At 35.4% G+C, this 20,382-nt stretch overlaps 1 long non-coding RNA gene across 3 annotated transcripts in view; it reads left to right on the top strand.

The window, feature by feature from the left end:
- Positions 1 to 3,055: 3,055 nt before the first annotated feature.
- The window catches only part of LOC136291155 (uncharacterized), a 196,390-nt gene continuing 179,063 nt past the window's right edge, over positions 3,056 to 20,382 (top strand). For 2 of the 3 annotated variants that reach the window (XR_010721437.1, XR_010721439.1), the window contains exons 1-3: positions 3,056 to 3,641; positions 3,892 to 3,965; positions 12,554 to 12,620. This is a non-coding gene — a long non-coding RNA (uncharacterized lncRNA). Of the gene's footprint in view, positions 3,642 to 3,891; positions 3,966 to 12,553; positions 12,621 to 13,422; positions 13,982 to 20,382 lie in introns of those variants that run through there. The other variant, XR_010721438.1, reaches the window with a different exon arrangement.

The raw sequence follows: 20,382 nt of genomic DNA, 5'->3' as shown, positions 1-20,382 counted from the left end.
CTTTGGATAAATGCAAATACAGCATTTAGGAAAATTACCTTTGCATTACTTACTTCACTAATTACCTCCAAAGCACCTCTTAAGCATACGATGTAATTTCAAATCATGTTAAATGGACAAAAATTGCAAAGTACTTTTCTAAAGTTCAGGTGTTAGAACTAACATCTTTGGCATATTTTTATTTACTTAAACTGTGCATATGTCTTGAAACTTTCTCATTACAATAATCTCATCATGAATTGTTCACTTGCTTACCCAAGTATTTTTTTTCCATTTTCTCTCTCTTCAGGCTCTCTCTAATACACAAACTACTGGTTTTTTTAAAGCAAAAGTATTACTTTTATTATATGAAAGGGAAGTTGATAAGAATGCAAATACAGAGTATTTCCATATAATAACAAAAAAGTCCCTAGAACTGATTCTTCACTTTTCTCTGTAAGCAAAGCCCTCAACTATCACTGTTACATGTCCAGTCAGAATATGATTGCTTTGTGGGTATTAATGGCTACGGTGGACAACTGAGCCATTATAAAAACTATTTTTCAGTCTCAGAAAATGTTGGGAGTTTCACAATTCTGCATGCATATTGACAGCTTAGTGGTTGTGTTTATTCAGGCTGTAAACTTCTATTAATTTCATCGACATTCACTGTAACAGGAGATTTTCATGATAGATGTTGGAAGTTGTGTCACTATAGTTGCAGTCACTAATCTTATCTCAAGAATTAAAAAAATAATCATCAGTATCCTTTATTCTCTGAATGGAAACATCATTGAACTATTTTACCAACAGTGTTTAATTTTCAAAGGTAAATTCAGGCAATTTTTACATCATCAGAGATTTTGAAATTAGTCTGTTTGGAGTAGTGTATGTAGAATATAGAAAAAATCCTAGAAAACCCTATAGATCTGAAAAAAAAAATGTTAAAAACATAAATCCTTCTCTGCCCATGGACAGAGTATGCAAGAGGCAGTATTGCACCTTGTGTAACATAAAGACCATTCTCTGGAACTGATGTTAAGAAACGTTTATATAAACTACTTTGGAAAACCTATGGAGGGGTTTGTTGGTTTGTTTGGTTTTTTTTTTCATTAAATCTGACTGGAAAAGCAAACTTTATTGAATTTTCTGTTTGTAATGGGATATTAGCAAGAGACATAAGATTAATTTCCAAGGAAATGCATAATGTAGTCAAGTAAGCAGCACTGGACATGATCAGAAGAATAAAAGTAGATTAGGTGAAAAGCAATTTAAATCTCTGTCTAGTAATGTGCTGATGCAGTGTGCTAAAGCTGTGGTCACTAAATGACAGAAAAACAGAACTGGTAGCAGGTACATGTGTAAGCATCATGTTATTCAGTGACAGAATTACCTTTTCCTCTTTTTTTTTTTGTTCAAACATATTTCCATGTTCATTATTAATATTTTCAGCATATATCTTTTAAATGTCTTTCCTTGACATCACTCTTATATACAAAATGAAAAAAAGCTTCCCAGGAATACTCAGAATCCTTTGATTAGTAAGACAAGGCAACTACTTTACAAAACATAAAACTATTTTCACTGATCTTCTGTATTATACTGACATTTGATGCTATAGTTCTTTTCATCAAGAATCATAAATAAATTCTTAACCCAAGCAATTTGTGAAAAATATTTTTCATTTTATTTGGGACCTCTGAGAGAGGAAAAAGTAGGAATCCAATTTCTCTGAATACTTCAGGAAAAGGAAAGTTAAACACAGTTCCATTAGTGACATTGACAGGGAAGCAAAGCTTTTTTTTTTTTCCCCCCCCTAACATTTAAGAAAGATGCCTAAAATTTCGACAGTTTGAATTGTTTTCAAAATGCAATTTTATTTTGGGAAAATACAAATAGAAGTCAGTCTGTTTCTTTTTCTTACAAGAGTAAAATTTATGTAGATGAACCAAGATATATTCGTGGAGGGAGTTAAGTGCATGAGTAATCTAAAATGAGTCAAAGCTTAGATCATAATCATCATCATAAGAAGCTTTCCATGTTACTGAATTCACTTCCTTAGTGTTGCCTATGCATCAAGGTTCTCCTCATTCCCCTATTGGTAGCTCCAGGAACATCTGAAACCACAGCCTTCCTACATCCAAAGCAAAGGAAGTGAATGTGATGAGGAATGCTGTAACTTTCCCTGTCATTACTGTAATTGTTTCCCAACAATAAATTCTCACAATGTTTAATTGTAAACCATGCTTCTCATTATTGTCTCAATTTTCTCAGCAAAGCATCTGGAGATAGACACTAATGTTATTACTTTGGTAATAATTGTGTTAATAACTGCAGAAAAGCAATAGCACATAACTATTTATTATTATAGTTCTGTTGCTATTACACTCCTGTCTGCTATATAACAACATAAAAGAACTTGACAATGTAAATATCCAGGTGAAAAAAGAGTTGCTAAGACTAAAAGAATCATGAATAGAGTAAGGATTTAATAAAGATACTTTTATTGTTCTTTTTTTTTAATAAATACTTTGATATTCGGTAATACATACAGGGAAAAAAAAGCCAATTAGAAACCAAAAAGCATGATGAAAATAGAATTAAGAAAATAACTAAAAGATGTGAGAGGGGAAAAAAAGGAGAAAAAAATGGAAGTTTGGACAAAAAGGTTATTCCAGATCATTGTTCAAAATTTAGAGTTAGTGCAATATCAGAGGAAAAATCATTGTCCCATAATGTCCTGGAAACTCTAGAAGCAATCTTTGCTGCTGCTGCTGCTGGTTGCACTCTGCAGCTGATTTCCATAAGAGTACCTTTCCCAAAAGATTAGGAAAACAGTTACTTTGCTGCAGAAAACAGACTCACAATACTAAAATGCTCATTACACCACTAACAACATCTTTTCAATATTAAACCCTTGCAAAGAAAATCTAGCATAAAGTCTGTGCGTGTGTGTGTGCAGAAAGCCTCAGAAGGGTTTCACCTGAGCAGAGCCGAGGGAGGAGAGATCAAAGAGTTGTGGGGCATTAAGGGACAAGTTGATGAGTTTGGAGCCAATGCAAGACCGAGGAGTGAGAGTGGGGGGGCCAGTAGCAGGTCCTAATTGGGGCTGATTGAGCACACCTGGGAAGGGCAGTTCCCAGCACAGCTCGAGAGAGCTCTTAAGCTAGCAGGTCACTTTTGGGGTTTGCTCTCTTACTGGAGGATGAGGAGGTCTGAGTTACTGTGAAGAGCTTTGGGTTTTGTTTTATTTTTTTTAGATGAGGTCTACTACATTTTGAAAACAAATGAAGCAAGGTAGTAGCCTTCCCTAGGAAAACAGGCAGATGACATGGTTACAGACCGTTGATGTTCTGTGGAGACGGCTGCAAAATGAGGAGAATCTCAAATAGCAGAGAAGAAAAGTGAGAAATTTAGAAAAGGAATTGGAAGAAATATGCACCAGGTTCTGGTCATTGAAGAACTGTAAGAATAGATGTTTGTTATGAATGGGGAAAAAACCTCAAACCCTCAATAAACCTTCATGCTGCATTCTTTAAAGTCAGCTAAAAGCACCAGGGCTACACACACTGTGGCCTAGCAGAAGATGTCCTGTGAGCAGCAAAGTACTTCAAAGGTGTGGAGCAGAAGACCAAAGAGGAACTCAGTTGTTCTGCAGCTAGGTAGGTGTGGGCCTGGCTGATAAATTGAAATGCTTTGTTAAGCTTAGTAATTCAAATTCTGGAGGATCTTAGAGGGGGAGCATCTTCCCTTATTTTATCCTGTCTTCCCTTACTAGTCCTGGCAGAGGGGAAGATATTGCTTTTCCAAACTGCAGAAGATCTTGACAAAAAATATGCTGGCAAGTAAGGTGTGCCAAGTACAAATGGCTCATGACAGGAGCATTCTGAACACATTTTTGGCTTTGTGCAGACTGAGGCAGGTGATGGAGATTTGCACTGAAATGTTGGGCACGGCAAAGAGGGCAAGTGAGTGCGGTGAGAAAGGTAAGGTGCTCTTAAGTTGTGTTTTCTGCCATAGTGTAGTAACTGTTTGCAAGCTTCTTCTGTTAAGCCAACAATTGTTTTGGGAATAGCAAAGCAACTGTAAATGAGAAGCAGTAGAGGCGAATGTGCAACCAGGTGAGTTACAGAAGCTAAAGTCCATGTGTCTGCAACTGGTGCTGGGCTCATTTATGCAGTATTCTTAAAACGATAAACATAGCTGTGAATGAGTGATATGAGGAGAGTCCTTCCCCAGCTGGGCAGCTCTATGGAACAGTTCCCTTCTCCCAGATTGGCAAGCTCTGAGCCTTTAGGGGTAGATGGAGCATGAGGAGCCTTGCTGCTGTTGCTTGATTCTTCAGTTGCTCTTCTTACCATGCTTTTACTCTTGCACTGCATTAAGCTGTACCCTGTAACATTCACCTTCTTTCCAGCTGAAACCTACTCTTGTCCATTTTTTCTCTTGTTGCTTAACTCTTTCATTGTCTTGTATTTTTTAGGTGTTCATAAATTGTGACATCTTTCTCCTTGAGCACTTTCTCTTATTACTGTTCATTTCTGCTTTTGCCTCTCTTTCTAGTTCCATCTGTGTAATTTCCCTTCTACTCCCATTTTCCCACATCTCATCTTCTTGTCTTACCTTGTTCCGTTCTTATGATGTATTTCTCAATGAGAGTTTGTTAAGGTGAGAAGAAAAAGAATGAGATGCTTTGCCAGTTCTCTTCAAAAGGTCTCCTAATTACTGGCAAACCAGTTGTACTTGCTGATACAAATTACAAAATCTTGCTTTCTCCTGTGACTCACTTGTAATTCACTTATGTATGAAATGTTAGACGGGTTTGCAACATAGTCAAGCCTAAGCAAAGAAATCTATTTGAAATCTTGCAAGAAGTTAATGTTTTTAACAGGAAGTGATGGTTTTGGTGGGCAGAATTTCCAGCTGCAGGTATTTGTATGGAAACTTCAGAATAAATAGATGTCTCAGTCTGGTATAAGCCACTTGGCCAACAAATATTTGCCTGGGGGGAAAGGCTGAAGGGTAAGGAAAAACCTGAGACAGTGTGAATTGGAAAGCTAACTGTAACCTGGACATTTTTTAAAAGGCAGCTTAAGTGATGAGATTAAATACTAATTCATAGTTATGTCCATGACTTTGGAAGCTACTAAAAACAACTGATGGGCATAGAAAGCTGGGTCACACCAATTAGTCTCCATGTAAGATATCTTGCTTCAGACTCTTTAAAAAGAAAAATCAACTTTCCAAAGGCATAAGAACACTTCTGTAAGTGTCAGATAAGAAGTATAAGAGACATTTCTTTATATGTTCTTTTTTGATGCTTTTAAAAGATGAACTTTTTTCTCTATTTTCCACTAATTATTGCTAACCATAATACTGCTTCTCGTAACCCTATTTTAAATGACACACTATAGATCTCTAACCTATACAGTAGAAACATTTTTTTAGAAGTATTATTTAATCATCAACACTTTAAAACTTTCATTTAAAATACTGGTGGGCAAGGTTTGTTGTTGTTGTTGTTTTTGTTGTTGTTGTTTTTGGGTTTGTTTGTTTTTGTTTCTGTTTCTTTTTTTAACAAGTAGGGGAAGGGAGAGGGCTACTGGGGTGGTTTCTGTGAGAAGCTGCCAGAATCTTCCCCTGAATCTCATAGAGCCAATGCTAATTAGCTCCAATGTGGATCTGCTGAGAGAGGAGTGAGAATATAAGCAAGAAACAGCTGTGCAGAAGGAGGGGATGGGAGGTGCTCCCAGGTACCAGAGCAGAGATTCCCCTGCAACTTGTGATCAAGACCATGTGAGACAGCTGTGCCCCTGCAGCCCGTGGAGGTCAGTGGTGGAACAGAGATCCTTCCACCCTTGTAGCCTGTGGGGGAACCCCCACCAGAGCAGAGCGATGCCTGAAGGAGTCTGTTACTCTGTGGGAAACCCATGCTGGAGCAGGCTTTTGGAAAACCTTTGCACCTATTGAAGGAACCCCCACTGGAGCAGGCTCCTGGCAGGACTTTTGACATGCCGGGGGACTTATGTTGGACCCTTCTCCTTGAAGGACTGGACTCAATGGACGAGACCTATGCTGGAGCAGTTCCTGAAGAACTGCAACCTCCGGGGAGAATTTATGTTGGAGTAGATCATGGAGGACTCTCTCCCATGGGAGGGACCCCACAATGGAGTAGGGGAAGAGTGTGAGGAGTCTTGTCCTTGAGGAGAATGGAGTGAGAGAGACAATAAATGACCCTATCTCATCCCATGAGACCTTCATTCTATTTTCTTTCTCCTATCCAGCTGAGGAAGGAAGTGATAGAGCTTTGGTGGGCACCTGGCATCCAGTCAGCATCAGCTCACCACAGGCACTTTAATGGCTCCTTACTTTAGGACTGAACAGGTTCGTCTCATTTACAGTCTTTGAAGTCTTGTTCTCTGAAGGTTCTTTCTCCTTCTGGTTATTGAGTACTAGTTAAAAGGTTAAACCCCAGGAAAAAATAAGCAATAAACTTGGTTCTTACTGTAGTTCGTGCACTCTCAGTAGCAGATGAATACACAGCAGGTGTGGTTTAGGGGAGAGTGAGGAGGAAAAAAGGGAGATGCACTGTGTTGTGGTATATTATGACATGTTTACTGGTATAGGCAACTTCTAAATTTTATTTGTACTACGTTCTAAAAAAATAACAACCAAAGAAAGACAGGGTGTCCTCCCTCCAAAAAATGAAAAGACCCCAAACAAAAGACCTCAAACCAAAGAACACCCCAACACAAGATGATAATATTGATACCACTCAGTGGAAGGTAGTTGTGGGTATGTGTGCCACTGCTGGTTTCAGTTCCTGCATCTTGATGGTTCTGTGCAGTGCAGGATGATAGGATGATATTGCATAATGATAATACATCTGCCTTAGTGATGTGATGGGCATGCAGAAATATAAGCTTTGTCCGTGAAGTGCAGCCTTTGTTAGGTCAGGTACAGTTCTGTACTGAGATTTTTGTGCTATATGACTTAGGAGTCAATAACCTTCAGGACTTCACTTCTCTGCAGTTTGCTGCATTATTCAGGGGATTTGCTTGCTGTTTCAAGCCTTTTTCTAGATAATGGTTTGATTCAAAAATTTATGGTTTTCTGTCCACTTTACTTGGTTTTGTTTATTCAGTTTTAGTTGTTCCCATTTACTCATGTGTATATTTTCAAAAATACACAGCTGTTTACCTAGTCATTTCAGGTTCTTGCTGTCCCACTCTTTGAGCTTTTGTGAATGAAATGTGACTGAGGGACTGTATTAAATGACTAGATGTAAAATATGATTGAAGCACAAGGCTTGTATTGAGTCAGAAATAGAGTGAAGTTTTCCTTTCAGTGTCCTAACACGTAGGAGTATATTGTTGCTGATATAAGTGTGATAAATTGCCTATGAATAATAAAAAAAGTTTCACCTCTTTACAATTCACTATATAAAAACTGATGTCTATAGAACTCTTTCGATGACTCTTATCTGCTTTTATTACTGCTTTTTAGATATAGTTCATCCTCAAATGTTCCTTGAAGCAGTATTTTTTTCTGCTTTTGTTCTAAAGTGTGCTCATACAATTGTTATGGGAAGGCATCTCCCAATAGTATTAAATATTTCTTCAGACTAAATGTGAATTAATATAGCATTGATTAATGACTTCGTATTGATATGAATGTACTTATGCTTATTCTGCACAATTTGGTGTGTATGTTTTTATAGCGAGTTATGCTCACGTGTAAAATAGGTTGCTGGTCAAAAGGTACTGGACTATCAAGCTCCTTCCAGTCGCAGACATGAAAAAGGAACTGATTATTCTGTGGTTAATTCCTGTCTTTTACAGTGTGTTTCAAGCTTGTCAGAACAGAATGCTGTGTGCACTTTGGTATCTCGAGCCCTGTCAGCCCTTTATAATTACCAGTCACTGGCAGACGCTTCTTCCTGCTCTAGTTTCTCTTGTGCTGACTCTACCTAGCACAGGGAGCTGAAACTGAGGGGTTTTGTAGCACTACTACATTTAGGCTAAAGTGGAAAGTGTACTTGGCAGGTAGGATCTTTCTCGATGTGTTCCCTTGTTGTAATCTGGTTTACATCTTCCCTGGGTGAGAAAAATCTTGCTGTTCATGTGGTTGTTGTGGGATTAGTTTAATTCCAGGCCTGTTAAAATAAGATAAAATGAGAATGATTTTTAATTAGATTCCAAATGGGCAAGTTAGTTAAAAGGCTAATAAAATGTAAAAATCAATAAATAGTTTTGGTATAGTCAGCATGAGGTTCTTTTGAAAGTCCTCCCTCATCTCCAGGACGCCACTCTTCCCTTGTCAGCAAGGGACAGTGACGAGTGTCAATCAGTTTTCCTCTTCTCATAGATATGTTCATCTCATAGATATGTTCAGTCTTTTCACTTTAAATTCTTTCTTTTTGTTGGTTACTATCCTGGAAATAGTCTGGCCATTTAAAAAGAATAAACATTGCTTCAGTCTCTTTCAAATGTATGTATGTGTCTATTAGAGGAATACATCATTTCCATTTGCCTTGCCAGTAAATGGCTACTTGCTGCATCAGTACCAGCACGTTGCATGTCTTACATTACACTCAGCATTTCACATTATGTGATGTGTGAGCAATTTGTGGTATAAATGTTAAAAAGAATAAAATGTAGCTCATTACTTGGCTGGATATGCTAATAATTAATTGCTGACACCTGATGTCCTCTTTCTTCAAAGCAGACAGACCTCCACTAGTCGTGTAGTTTCTGTTGCACATTGTCATTAGTTGTGAAAAGCAATTATTTTGGAGGACATGGATTTTAAAAATGAGAGTAAATTCTTTCACTTCAGCCTGTAATTTCCCATAGTTTGGTTTGCATTTCTTACTTGATGAAATGTTATTTTCTGTTATTTTGGAGGAAATGGACCAATTTTTTTTTAGAGTGGTTTGTGTTGTTTTTTTTCCTTTGTTTTCATTGCTAGTAAGTTACAGTGATCAAATATACAAATATTCCGTTGCAGTATAAGACATGTACAGTTTTGATTTTTACATAGTATAAAAAAGGAGTAAGTTTTTACTCTGAAGTTATATATTTGATTTTGTTCTTAAAGGTTATTTTTTGGTTATGCTTTTACCTTCCCTTCCACCTGACTAGAAACAACCATCCACATCTGCTTATTTAATTTAAAAAACAACAGAAAGGAAGAAAACATCTAAGGAACAAAATACACTGATGACTATGTTTTCTCTTTAAACATAAAATTCTATAAAGTTTATGAAAAACAATTTTAAAAACTAAATAAATAGAGAATTTGTGATTTAACAGGTTTTGATCAGATATCCTCAACCTATCAACAAACTTTTCAATGAGTTTACCATTCTGTTTGGTTTGGCTTTTTTCTTAAAGGAGAAAGTGAAAATGTAATATTTAGTACCAGCATTGTGAAGAAATAACAACTACTACATGGTAAAAAAGAAATTCATTTACAGCCATGTGATCAATCTGCCTATCTTTTAAACAATTAGAAAATTTAGCTTACATGAATGATCTAGGATTTTTTACCCTCTTCTGTATTTGGAGAGTATAGAAATCCTAATCATCATTATATAAGCCTTTAAATGTAATGTAAAAAAAGATAATTTTATCTGGAATCCCAAAATCTATGTACAGATCCTGATGTTTACTCAGGATTTTATTGTAGCTAAGCTTAGTTTTGTCCCTCTGATTGCTTAATAATTATTTCAGCCACAGGTAGGTGGAGCTGAATTTGTGCCTCTGGTCAGTAATGTTAAGGTTATCTTTAAACTTTTAATTAATTCTTCAATTAATACTGCCCTTGGTATAGAACTCAAATATTCTCTTTAAGGGGAAAACAGGTGTCCAGATGTGTGGTCTCAGTGCATTTGGTACATACATATATATATATATCAATCTATATCTATATATATATTCAGGGGTGCTGACAAATGAACTTTGATAGCCACAGAGAGAAAACCACAACTTCCATGTCTTAATCAAAGTGTTTGGGAGGGGAAAGAAGACGAACTGGTAATGTGCTAATACTATTAATTTTGCAAAGTTGAAACCATATTGAATTACCAGTTAGGAGTTGTGAGGTTTGGGGCTTTCTTTTTACAGCTGTACACAGAATTGTCACTCTTCCGCAGAGTCGTCTTCTGTAATGACAAAATGGCCCATGTGATTATCTGAACTGCATGCCTTGAGTGGCTGTCACATGAAGTCCTAGCAGTGAGACTGAATTCAGGCTTATCGTAGAGAAAATCTTGATTAATTGCCATTCATGGGTGATGGTCCTCTAGTACTTGTGTGTAGTTGGTTTTTTTTTTATTTTAAAGATTGTCTAGTCATTTTATTTGACTGCGGGGGAATAAAACGGTGTGGCACACATTCTAGTTTCCTAATCCTAGTTTAACCCTTATCCTACTTTACCATCTATATAATGTATCAGGCTCGTCTTCCACACAGGGACAGTCAAGAGGGTGATATATATATATATAATATAAATAAATTATATTTAGTTTAATTATATTATTATAGTAAATAAAATATTATATATAGTATAGAACATTATCATATTTATATATATATATATATATATTTAGTTAATATTTTAATTAATTTTTTAAGCAATGGAAGTAGGAAATGAAGGAAACCAACGAATTCTGTTGCAGGCATTGCTAATACCATGGAGAACTAAAGCTATTCTTTCTTAACTCACACATTGACTTAAATCTGGTTCTTGACTCACAACAGTAGTGTACTCTGTTAAGTGAGACTATTAGAAGCAAACAAACAGAACCATTGAGCTTTGAGAGAGAAACTGTTTTTCTTGTATTTTTGGCATACCAGCATGTTCCAGATCATCCCCTATTTTAATCACCTAAAAAATCTGGGAAAATTTAATCTTTAAATTGTCCAAGTTTTATGGTGTGAACGAATACTACTGAATAATATTGAAAAAAAGAAATATGTATTATGTGACTTGTTGTATACTATGTGTTTTTCAACCTGTACAAAAAAATAAAAGATGACTTCATGTCTCCTATTTTGAAGAAGGCTGCTTTTGCATAATATTTGCATTTAAAATGGACAAAATGTTTTATCACTTTGGAATTTGTTGCTAGCTTTTCTTGTAGTGAAAAAAATATAAGAAAATAGAAGGGGGTTATTTCATTGTTTCATTGCTGGGCAATTTATGACTTCCATTTAATCTTCTCATGCAACTTTCCTGACACTCACCTAAAGTTCTGCTGCTCTAAACTTGGTTGCTGTCCTTTGTTCAAAGTTCTCCTGGTATAATTTACTTTTTCTCCATTTTGATCTGGAGGCCATATGAAATGAAACCTGCAGTTCTACCTTAAATACTTTTTTGATAAATCTGCAAATAAAGCTTCTGTTGCAGGACATATGTCTCACCTTTAGCATTAAATCTTTTTTATATGATATAAAATACGTAAAATGCTGTTAGGATTTAAAAAGAAATATAGCTCTACTTAAAGAATCATAGAATTTGCCTATGGAGATGGGGGAAATGGAACACTGGTTGAAACTAAGGTGTTTTTATGAGTGAAAATACATATTTACTTTGAAGTATCATTATAATCAAGAGTGGCAATTTTATATCTTTATATTGCTTCTGCAGTTGTAGGATCTCAATAGCTAAGGGCACATGGATATGTTTTATTCATTCTACTGTGGCATGTAAGAATTCACATTAAGAATTCAGAGAGAACTTCTAATTTAGAAAGCATTTCTGGACTTTCATGAATTCTAAAGACCTGACGTTGTCAATATGTAATGCAGTTGATGATCTTTTGTTATTTCATTTGCTAGAAATTGGTATTTCTATGTATGGAAGAGAAAATACAAGTAGGATTATCTGTAAGATGAAACAAATCACATGAAAGATGCATTTTGATTTGTCTTTCTATTTGTTTCTCCTGTTACAAACCCTTTTTTATGACAAAATTAGAATTTATCAGTGTGGGAAAAAGATTTTATGCTGTTTAATCGCTTTCTGTTGCTGATATTTGAGAATGAGCATTGACAATGTGATCAGATTTAAATTTCTCTCAGATCAGATACATTTGATAAATCCATTGGAATAAGTGATAATCTGGGGATACCATTATCTCAGTTTAAATGTATTGAAAATTCAGCAGAATTATATTTAATGCATGTTTTTAGTATCTGGTTCTTTTTATTTTGCCAGTTATAAGTGAAAGTATCCATATTGTAGTAATTTGTGTCTGCTGCTGGAGTGTTAGAACATATTGGAGCTTATTTTTCATTCCATTAGGTTTTTGTTTGTGCATGTTCTGAATATTTTTCTCTGGTCCCAAGGCAGAATTTATTAGCTCATTCTGTGACAGAATATACATAAATTCCACTTGTCCTGCATCTGTGATTCTTAATTTGTGTGGGGAGGGGAGGGAGGAGTGACATAGACCTTATTGTGGGCATATTTCTTATTTACAGTATGAAAAGATCCTTATTAGCTTTTGCAATTCAAAGTTTATTCTATATTAAATTAATATATTTATGTTGTTTTGACTTCTTAACAGGCAATAACTTCGAACTATAGCTTCATGCTTTCGTTGAGAACGTAGATTCTACTGCCAGGAAGTAACGGTAAGTGCTTAGGTGTTATAATTTCTTTTTAATGAAGAAGGGTTTTTTTTCAGTGTTTGATGTTTACTTTAAATGTGTTCCCAAAAGCTGTTATGACTGCCCACTATATTGCCAGTGCTGAAATATGCAGGTAGGTTCTCTCAGTGGATCAGATGGCTCTTGCTCAGAATATTTAGTCGTCTTTCACAGGAAGGAAAACCCAATTGGAGTAAAGGCTTTTGTTTCAGTTGCCTATAGTTCCCAGTGTTTGCATTGAATTGGCATAATTGTGTTTATGGAACAATTTTTTGAAGTTATTAAAATTATTAGAAACAATAGTGGAAGAGTTACTATACCTTTTGAGAGGGTTTTATTCTATTTTAATGGATAATAGGAAACCAGAAAAGCAGAAAATGAATGTTTAGATGGAGAACAAGTCAGTGTTCTGAAAGACTGAACAAAGGTACGAAAGTAGTTCACAAAAGGCTATTTTTATGTTATTGCTTTGGGTTTTTGCAGCCAGGGTTAAAAGTAAGTGGCTGTATGCCATCAGCAATAATTTAAAAAAAAAGATTTAATTGTCTTTCATAAAATCACTGCTCTTCTTAACAGCTTTTAACAGTCTCCATGCAAAACAACACAGTACGAAATTGCTGTCCACATTAAGGCTTTATGTCCTTTGTAAATGAATTTTGATCACACTCCTGTTGTAAGATTGAATATAAAAGTAAATTTATATCAGTTGCTGTGTTTATTACCAAGGAATTGATTTAGGAAGGTTATGTCTTTTATTAGCTTCCAGTTTGCCTTCACTTTTCATTAGATACTGGATAAGGATTGTTGGAGGAAGACAGGCAGTCTTGCACTCAGAAGCAGAATGTGCTGCTGCTGGAGGGCTTTTGTGACCTCAGGACATCATTGCTTGGGGCAATGTCTGATCAAGATCAGAAGAGTAAAACCCTGCAGTATTTCAAGGGGTCTGTAACAATCAGTGTCGTTACAAAGCTCTGTTAATACTAGTTTTGGTTATTTGTTTTTGAATGTAGTATTAAGTCCCTACCTCTTTTCCTGAATTCTTCTGTACCTGTGAGTTATCACCAACATTTATACAATCTTTCACCTCTACAGGCTGTGGTAAAATGAACTGAGATCTAATTAAATCCTTTAAGAAAGAGAGATGCTGAGTATTCTTAAAACAGCTTACCTCTGGTGATTTTGGTGTATGTACAAGTTCACACAAATGTTCAATCATTTTTTCACTATTCTTTTAATTAAAGGGGGAGAGTTGGTGATCTTGAAGGGAGAATCAACTTTAATTTGCAATATGAAGATTTTGGGCTGTGTAGGATGCAGCATTTTAAGAAAACATTTTGCAACTTTTCCTTGGTCAATTTCTTTTTATAGAGCTTGATTTTTTTTTAGAGCTTTTTATTTACTGTTAGTGGTCTGTTACACTTGAAAGCAGCAGAGTACTTTTGAAGGATTCTGTATAAAAATATTTTCATAAATGCAAACTGCATCCCTCCCAGTCATCATCAAAATTTCTTTTAAATTTCTTTCTGATGACAGTCTTTTCTGTGGAGAAAAATGGTTGCTCTGCATCACATGTTGCTTCTTTTAGAAATATGCTGAAGTTGCTCAGGTTTGGGGTTTTTGTTTTGGGGGTTTTTTAATTGAAATGAGATGGGGGTGGAGGAACAATTAAGTGTCTTCCAAAGAAAACTTGGGATTTGATTTCTAGACAAATTAATAGGAAGAATGAGGTTTTCATTTTCAAAGTTTTGTGGCAAACTGTTTTGTTATTTTGGTTTTCTTTTTCCTTTATCTGCTTTTATTTTAACTGGTCAATGTGTTTGTCCCCATGTGCTGTGATATTATTGAGCTAACACATCACTTGCTTCTCAACTAAGCAGTGAAGAAATGCCAAAGAAGGTAGTATCAGCTAGAGGTAGAGATGATATTTTGTTCCAGCAGAGGGGCAAAAGAATTTTAAAACTTCACAGTAATGCCTTAAGAGACGGTATTTGATCTTGCAAAGAAAGATCTATTTTCTTCTTAATCACTTTAAGTTCTATCAGTTGGGCAAAAAGGGAGGATTCCATTGCTATCCTAAATATAATACTGAAATGTTTGTTTTGCTACCTGTAAAGAATTAATTTTGAAAGAAGTCCTATTAGGCATTAATATTTTTGGTGGCTATTCAGGAATATATTCCGATATTCAACACATAGTGCAAGATAATAGATAGTGAATAAATAGTGAAGTTATTCTGTCCACTTCTTTTACCAATTCTGATTACACCTGGAGGCCCATGTGTACTTTATCCTGAAAGCTCAGCTATTCTAGTATGTTTTTTTAAAAGCCCTTTTGGGAATTTCTCCACTGATTAGGGGTAACTTACATTTATGTTTTTTGTGTCCAGCTATATTTCTTGCCTTTGTAGAAATACCTATGGCTTGAAGATGAAGAACAGCAGGGTGCCCATTATCTGGGCATTTCTATAGATGCATACTCATTGTTTCACTGGAGAAGGCTTATTATTAGATGGGATATTGCATTTTCAATGTTTCACAAAACTAAAAAGTTGGTTTTGATTGAAGTAGTAGCCTTATATTTAAATATGAAGGGAAAGCAGTAGACTATAGCGTAATCTAAATCTTTAAAAATCAGTGGGTTTAGATGCCTTCTTGGAAGATTGATAAGTAAAAGACCTAAAAATAAAAGAACCTTTTAATAAGAAAAGTAACTATACTCCCTGGAAAGGGAAGTGTTAAAGTTCAGAATTTGGATAGATAGATCATTTAAAAGGATAAAATTTATGATTACTGCAATATGTTAGTAAAATCTCTTAAATAATCTTTCTTATTTCATCTTGCATCTTCTGTGTTTTCACGTTTGTCCATTCTGATAATTCTAATAGCTGCTGGGTTTTTTTGGGTCTTTTTGATCTGCTCACTTCTCAGTTCTATTTGTCAGGGATTGGGTTTTTTTTGTTTTGTTTGCTCATTTTGAGTCAGAGGATGGGGAAATAACTTTCTTGTGACTTTTTTGCTTTATTTTTTTAAGTACTGATTTGTTTACCAATAAGAAATTACAAAGATTATTTCAAAGATGAAGAGCTGCTAATATGAAAGTCATGGTGTTGACATGACTGTGCTTCTTTACATCTCCAAAATATTACAAAACTTAATAATCCATTAGATGTTTTCGGAGTGCTTTTTTCCTCTGTCTTCCAGAGTAACCCATGTATTGTGATTGTACAGTTCAAAAGCCTGTTGATGCAGGTAGACCCAGAGTGCAGAAACCCAAGTCCTTCATTAGAATGCTGTTATGATTAAATAAAAAACTTCCTCAATTACAGTAAATTAAATAATTTTTGAGACCACTTTTTTATTTTACTTTCTGATATAAAGTAATTGGTGTACTCTAATTCGCATAGATGAGAGTTTTGTAAAGCAGTAACTAGAAAAGAGTCTTTCATGCTATTCAACCAAATGAGCTTTTAGATAAGTGTGTGATGCTTATGGATTTGGTGAGTTTACCCCTTTTTTGCATAAAGAAGCATTGTTGGCATTTAATCAGTGATGATGACTGTCTGGGAAACATGCTTTCGAGGGTTACTTGCACAAATGAGTCACAAGTAAAAGCTCTTCATCTAGCACAGAACACTGAGCTGGAAGAACAAACAAAAAGCTTGTTGGTAGATCAAAGGAAATACAAGCATAAAAGATACTCTTAGAAGATCAGTTGGTCTAAATATCAGAATTGTAGTAATATATTTCCATCTTATTCTTCTCTGTTTATCACTTTCATGTATACCTTGATTATTTTAGCTGCTGGCATAGTTTCCTTCAAAAAGCTACTCACTTGCTGCAACTTTAATGGGAGAGAGAGCAAAGTGTTAGCAGTCTTAGGAGAACTGAGTTCATGTTCTAATGGGAAAAAAATTTTAGCCAATTCTCTTGTACGTTGTTCAGCTAACTCTAGAAAACTGAATAAAACATTATTTTATACATGCTAGATGCAGTCCTCATACTTGTGTATACCAATCTCTCCATCTAGCGGGAGATAGACAAGGCATATGATAGCCACAGAAAGTGAGTTAATATCTTCCTGTCTACTGAGAGTGTATTTTTACAAATCATTCACAACATAAATTCTTGTATGATTGCTAACTTATAGTATTTCAGATGTAGGTGCTTCTAGATTACATAGTGACCATCTGTGGCTTGAAGACAGAATCAGATTTGTCTACCATTCTGACTTTTTTCTTCTTTGCTTTAAAATTGAGCTTCTTTCAGTTAGATAGGGAATGAATGAGATGAATTGTCCTTGCAGTTCGTTCTTCTGTAAGTCTTTTTCACTTTTCATTTGACTGAAATGAGGTCCACTCTACAAGCACAATAGTCCACCAGGTACCCACTTCTGTATCTTTTGGTGTTCTGATGATACACACGTTTAACTAGAGATGCAGCTGCTTTCTGCATGTGACTTGGGCTAGCTTCCAGCCCTGTAGTCAGGGACGAATACCCTATGTAAGAGGACTATTTACTCTGTAAGCAAACAAATAAGTTTGGTTATTGCAGCTGCCCTTCTGGTCTCATAAGAGATGAAGGCTCAGGCTTGAAGTTTAAATGTGGCTCTGAGGGTCTCTGTATCTGGGTCTTGGCTAAAGCTGAGCAGTCAGTCACTCTACTAACAAGGGAACCTTTTCCTCATTAAGAAAAAAGTGTTGTTCTGTCACAGGGAAGTGAAATATATTAACTTGGCTTTTTATCTTCAAATAAGATAGCATTAAACTACTAAAGAGATTATAAAGTGATAAAAGAAATTTTGATTGGTTACTTAGAGTTGTAGTAGAGATATAGCAGGAGAAAAAAGCCCTGGTCACTAAATACGATATGTAAACAATAATAAAGTCATATTTTGAATGTTTTTACTCATACTTTTGTACATAAAAGCAGTTTGCTATTACAAATCAGCTTGTTCTGGTTTTTGCATAAAATATCTTCCCCTTGTCACAGAAAGTAAGACTGGAATATATTAATCGTTGGAAATTTTCAGAAGGCATTGTTTTGGGAAGGGCTACATGTTGTACCAACAAAGTCGCTGCTAGCTGCAAAACTGAATGGGACACAAATGTATTGCATTCATAATATTAGCTATAAAATTTGAAATTAATATCAGTTTCTGCTTCTGTTATCATGTGCTGATTAGCATAAAAGAAACTTTGCCCTAAGAGCTGTGAGGTAATTAACACAAAATTCAAACCCAGAAAACATTTCCAAATCAGAAAAGGCTCTAAATGAAAATGACTGTTGGGAAAGCACTGAGGCAAGAATGATAGATATTTTCTGATATCTACTTGCCAGGCATCTACTTTAGGCCAAATTGCAGGGAGGGGGGGAAGATAATTTTCTGGGCAAGGCAGACCTTTGATTCACTGCACATGACTATTACCACAGGAAAAAGACATTAAAAAATATTATTTCAGATTGCTGTAGTAAAAATGCATATAAAATGCTGCTTCCCTTCTGGAAGCCCTTTGTTATAGAGTGACAATTTTGGGAATCATGGTACAGTGTGTTAGTTGTCACTTCTAATGCTGGGCTAGTAGCCACAATGTTAAGTTAGATTATGAGATTTTGATCTCTGCAGATCATCTGACAATGCTTTCCCTACAGCATCCCAGTAATTGTATGTAAAACAATCTACACTTTTCCAACCTTTTTCACAGTCATAAATATTTTTGTGAACTTAATCTGGTGGAGTGCATTTTACCTTTTAGCATGTGTCAAATGAATGGAGAAATGTATGAAGTCAGGGGATCAGAAAAGATAGTTGGCTTTTGATGATGTGTAGTACGAAGCATGAGTTGCAAAGTACAAAACATTGTCTGTGCCTGCACTTGGTCTGTGCCAAGGTCCTTAACTTCACTAGGAAGAACAAGTAGTCACTAGCTACTGATGTATTGATAGATTGATTGATTTGAAAAACTAGTCCAATAGCTAGACTTTAGAAACTATTTGTAACTTTCTCCAGTGTTAATAAGTTAATAACAGGACTGCTTATGAAGCCTTCAGGTGTGGGGGACTTTCTTGTTCATAATAGGTAATTTTAAAGGTAACCTCAGCAAATATCCAATATGCAGTTCCAATGATTAGCATTAAATATAGCATATTTCAAAATAAATCAATATAATGCTGCATCAGCATTTCAAAGTGTCCTCATGATTACTGGTGCCACAGAGGGGAGAATAAAGTTTGGAGGAGGTAATTAGAATGACCTTGCATTACCAAGCTGGTGAGCGGTACTGGATTTTGTCCACAAGTAATGGAGTTTTTCATAAGATGCTGCTTATCAACAGCTTGTGCATGCAGATATCAATGAAAGTTAATGTGAATACCTACACGTGAATGTAAATTGCAAACCAAGGATGCCTTATATTTTTCCAAAAGTATTACAGTTTTAGCTGAGTTAATTTAAGAAGTAGTTTTTGCTTATTCTTATTAAATTAACTTTTTGGCAAGCTATAAACGATTTCTAGAATATTCTGAATTCTTAATTACTGGTATGTTTTTGTATTGGCAGTGAGTTTTACCAGGCAGTCTACCTTCTCTAACAGTTAATATGGTGTTTGGGGATGCACTGCAGCAGTATGTGTTTAGTTTAATAATGATTTATAATTTGCCTGAAAACAGAGGCTATACTAGATACTAGGTTATCTTTAAAGACAGTAATTATTAATACACATAATCTCTAAATGTTTGTTTCTTTGCAATTTGGTTTTTAAGATAAGAACTGTGTCTTAAGACAAATATTAGAAAAGACAATACAGAATGCTGACAGTTGTCTGAAGCACAAACAGAGAAACAGCAGTTTTTGCTGAACATCAAGTTGTATTTTCTTTTTCCAGTATTTCTGCCATTGCCCCTTACTGTAATTATGGTAAACAAGGCTGAACTCACTGTAAGATGGTCTACTTGGAATAATCTGGGTTGTCTTTTAGCAGCCTTGGAACACAAATCTTTAACTTTTGCTACTGCATAATTACTGCATCAACTGTGAAAGTGAGAGATCATCAAAGCCTATCATATGCTTTTATAGTACAGTTTTTTAGATCCATGAGCTTTCAACATTTTGTATGTATGTTGTCCAATAAGCTCTTTCTGAGATGATGGAGATCCATGTATACCAAATATCTTTAAAATACTGTACCAGTGGAAAAATAAACCAACTCCCAATGCAAAAGAAAAGGAGTTATCAAGAACATAAAGCACATTCAAGGAGGGAAAAGCTAATTGTCAGGTAGAGGGGAAAAGGTCTCAGGAGACAAAGATAATACTAAAAGTAGAATTTTCACCCCAAGTATAGAATTCTATGGAGGTTTTATATGAAAAGCTGATAACTGGAGCACTGTTAACTGTTTCCCAGCTTATCAAAGCATTAAACTGGAAAGATTTCTTTGCTCCTTGAGGATGGCAATCAGTTGTAATGTCAAAGTTTAACCAAGTTCCACTGATGAAATTAAAAAAAAAATGTTATATATACCCTAGGTTCTTTGCATAACAAGCTAAGCTAAATATGAAGCCCACTGAAATATGAGGTCCCTGTCACATGGTGATTTGATCCTGTGCTGTTAGAGTTTACAGGGAAGGGAACAGTTTAAAAAACAGCTAGTTTTTCTTTTGCAAATATTGACAATATGCCTCATTTTGATATTCTTCTGGTTTTATGCTGAATGAAATGTTAACTTGAGATTTGTCATCCAGTTTAAAAGATT

Source organism: Chamaea fasciata, unplaced genomic scaffold (genome assembly GCF_029207755.1).
Source record: "Chamaea fasciata isolate MVZ Bird 193981 ecotype frontalis unplaced genomic scaffold, bChaFas1.0.hap1 SCAF_6, whole genome shotgun sequence".
Lineage (NCBI taxonomy): Eukaryota > Metazoa > Chordata > Aves > Passeriformes > Sylviidae > Chamaea > Chamaea fasciata.
The sequence above is the reverse complement of the archived record's forward strand: the minus strand, read 5'-3'. Positions and strand labels throughout refer to the sequence as shown.